The 3,774-nt window shown below is 47.9% G+C and overlaps 1 pseudogene; it reads left to right on the forward strand.

The window, feature by feature from the left end:
* The window catches only part of LOC123630032, a 36,666-nt pseudogene extending 33,281 nt beyond the window's left edge, over nt 1-3,385 (forward strand).
* Nucleotides 3,386-3,774: the final 389 nt, after the last annotated feature.

Consider the following 3,774-nt stretch of genomic DNA (forward strand, 5'->3'; position numbering starts at 1 on the left):
CACTCAATGGTCCCCACCTTCCTCGTAAAGGAACTGAGCTCCACCCCCCCCAGCAGCCACTTCCGACAGCATCCCTAATAGGAGCCTGACGCCTTCCTGTGACGCCTATTCAGCGCCTGCACTTCTCGTCTTCAGAACCAACAGTGCTGTTTTTCAGAACAACAGCGTGGTGTTAAACTCACCCCATTGGAAATCCGACCCCATCACCCCCTGCTCTCCCGAGTCAGCTTGCAGACTGAGGGTTACGTGTTCACATACCGGCCCATACGGATAATCCAGACTAATGACAGGCCTGGTCGCTCACGGATGAATATCGAAAACTTCACCAGTTTGAGCTTATTCCACTGGAGCTCTGCCTCGACGATCATGTCGTTGGGTGAAGACTATTCACGGAAGAGAGGTGTTCAGTGCTCAGAGAAGAAAGGGCAGAGTACAAGAGCTGCTTCTGTTTCCAGTTACTTGAGTGATTTTTCAGGGGCTAAATAAGCCACTTTATCTAGAAGTGCTTAAACAATTGCTTAAATAATGCATGGGTGAGGGGAGGCTTTCTGAATCCCAGTGGTGCCTTTGATTTGAGAAAGATTCGTTACAGGTTCCCAGACCTGCTTGTGGACATCACCAGGACACCCGTTCTACTATTCTCTTTGTCCTTGTTTCCAACTGGTGGCATTCTTCAAATACAGAGCGGCATGGTAAAAAATATTTGCAGCACAAATTTCATTCTGATTCATGATTGGAGCAAATATCTGCCCTGAAATTTACCTTTAGAGAATTTTTTAAATCATTTAATAGAAAATTTAAAACAAACATTCTATTTTTTTTTCCACATCCTTCATTTATTTGGCATGACCCAAACAGCCTTGCCTCACATTGTGATCAACTCTCTCCACAGAGGTAGAATTTCTGAAACGCTGCTGTATTTCACCTGTCATTTGTGTGTGGAATCTTTGGCAAGTGGTCTGGGCAGAGCTGGTGACATCTCTCAGAGCAGAGTGAGACGTGCACACAGCCGCTCAAGTGTTGCTCGTACCTCGGCAGCCTTGGCACAGCGCTCGGTGAACTGTCCAAAATCTGTGACTTTTTCCATTTAGACACTGATTTCCTCATTCTAAGAAAGGACATTATTCATCTTTAGAAACAGTGGTTCTCAAATTGCAGTACCCAGGCCAGGAACATCAACATCAGCCAGGAACTTGCTAGAAATGCACACTCTCAGGCCACACTACGAGATTTGAACCAGAAACTGGAGGAGTGGGGGCCACCAGCCCAGTTTAACAATCCCTCCTGGGGCTTTATTGTGCCCCGAGAGTCACTTAGCAGAAGAGCAGACTTTACCTGCTGTGAATTGGGTGACACAGAGTGGCAGTTCTCTTGTGCTGCTGAAAGTCTGACAGAGCAGGTAGCACTCACTGAACCATCTGCCCCTTGCTGTGCGATGTTGTAATCACAACTTAAAAATCTGATCAATAAGATACAGAAGACCTTAAATAACCTTTTAAGCCCCTGGCCTTTACGACAGACATGCTGAAATTTCAATATTTTCTTGTTCTCACCCAAATCCATTTTAACACATTAATCATAGTCTTTTAAACAGGAAGCCAGTTGGAAAGGGGTGGGGGAGCAGTCACAGGGCAGGACGGCAGCAGAAACACCGCAGATGTGTGCAGAAAGTATCGTGCCCAGGAAATAACCCTCAGGCTATGCCTGTTCTAAAAATTTTCAAAATAAGTCTCTTCATCTGTAGGATCTTCCCTTTCTTCATTAGTGAAGCTAAATCTCGGGTTCAGAACGTTGTCATCTTGCCTGAAAACTCCGTGACCTTCTCCTAATCAGCTTTCTTCTTGAGCAAATTTCTTTTTTGTCTTCTCAGATCAGCTCTAAATACAGCCACGCAAATACTGTTTTCTGTTGCTGCGTATTGACTTGGCACACTGGTAATTTCCTTTAGTCTTTTTCCATGACTCTCCCAGCGCGCATCTCGAGCACGCATGGCTTTTGTCATCTTCACCAGGCTTCTTGTCCCTGTGTGGTCTTCTCTGTGTATTTACTCATGAACTTCTACCCATACCGTTATTTCCTTTAACCTGGACTTTGAGTCTTTTATCTTTGCCTTTTTCCACTGTCTACTTAGTATGGGACAGCATCCCCTGGCTTATGAACAGGTGAGCTGAGGAGCTGGCCATGGTGGCAGGGTGAGCTAAGGACAGTCCCCTCCCTTGTGAGTGAAACAGCTTAACACACAATCTCTCTGCAGAGAAGAATGAAGGTTCCTGAGCGCAAGAGACGACAGACAGTCATCCCGGTTGGCCACGCGGAGTCCTCGTGTCTTTACCATCACCTGCTCATTCTGGACATCTTGCGCCATCTCCGATTCCATGGCAACCCTGTTTCCATGTCTCTTGCAGCCTCCAGCATACCCCATGCCTTTGTGCAGATTACAAAACAGTGGTCTCTCTAGGCACATCAATGATAAAAAGACACACCCAGAGGCAGACAATTTTACAGGACCCCTTGGTTGGACAAAACACAGACAGGTGGCCCTTCCGTTAGGTGGGTGTTGCCCTCAGGGCTTGGCAGGTCCAGCCTGGGCTGGATTCCATTCCCACCCCACTGCCTGTCCCGGTGCCTTTGCTTTGTGCAGAACTGCACAGTCTGATCTGCGGTGCTGCTGTCTCTGCCCCCTTTCCCACTGCTGTGTCTAGAGCAGCCGTTCTCCAAGCACAATTCTTGGACCGGTGGCACCGTCACCTAGAGACATGCTGGAAACACAAGCTCTCAGTCCCCACTACAGAGTTCCTGGCTCAGCAAGCAGCAATCTGTGTTTAATCAAACCCTCCAGATGATTCTGATGTACACCAGAAAAGCACCTGGCACACAGTAGGTCTGCAGTAAATGCTTGTTTGTTGAATGAATAAATGAATTTCTCCTTCACAATGAAGCTCAAGCACCCTCTCCTTGATACAGCCCCTTCCCCAGCCTCCCGCTTGCTCGGCTCTGTCCTCTCCGTGCTTGCACGGTGCTCCCTGCCGCCGTGCGCTGGGCCGCGGTGCTCTGCGAGAAGCTCTCTCCGTGCCCTGCCCTGGCTCTCCACGAGCACAGAGATGGTGGTGCCCAAGCTGCACCCCTGTCATCCCCAGCACAATGCTTGGGCCACGCTGGAGACCCAGTTCACGTGGGCAGAAGACACAGCAAACAGCAAACGATAAAGTCATCACTGGGCCTGGCATCTGTACCTGCCCAAAGACCATGGGATTCCAATCAATTCAAGAACCCATGCTAAGAAAAAACTATTTTGTCATTATGCCTCAAATGTGCCATTTCCTCTTGTTTAGTTGTTGTGCATACTCACAGTTTAGTAATAAAATTTGTTTATTAAAATATTTAAGCCACTTGTGATTTGTCCAGGGCAGTGTTTGTGTCCGTTTCTAGGCCTACGTGTAAATGAGGTCGGGGGCTGGACCTAACCGGACCCTCGAGATGCTGATCCAGTCACCGGCAGGAGGACAGGAGGCTGAGAAGGTGACTTCTGTGGGTGAAGCTCCTGGAAAGGGAATTTATCGTGATGGGAAATGTTGGTCCACGTCTTCCTTTCTAGGCACCTGCTGCTCACGTTACCTCAAAGGACATTTTTATCAGGGTTTTCCCCTTCCACTTCCCCACTGGTGTCCTCCTTCAGCACAGCATATGAAGGGTTAGATGTTAAATCTATAAAACTGCTTTACCGTAGAACAGGAGTATCTGAAGAAACTAGTTTCACGTGGCGTTTCAGTGTTC

Source organism: Lemur catta, unplaced genomic scaffold (assembly GCF_020740605.2).
Source record: "Lemur catta isolate mLemCat1 unplaced genomic scaffold, mLemCat1.pri scaffold_70_ctg1, whole genome shotgun sequence".
Taxonomy (NCBI): Eukaryota; Metazoa; Chordata; class Mammalia; order Primates; family Lemuridae; genus Lemur; species Lemur catta.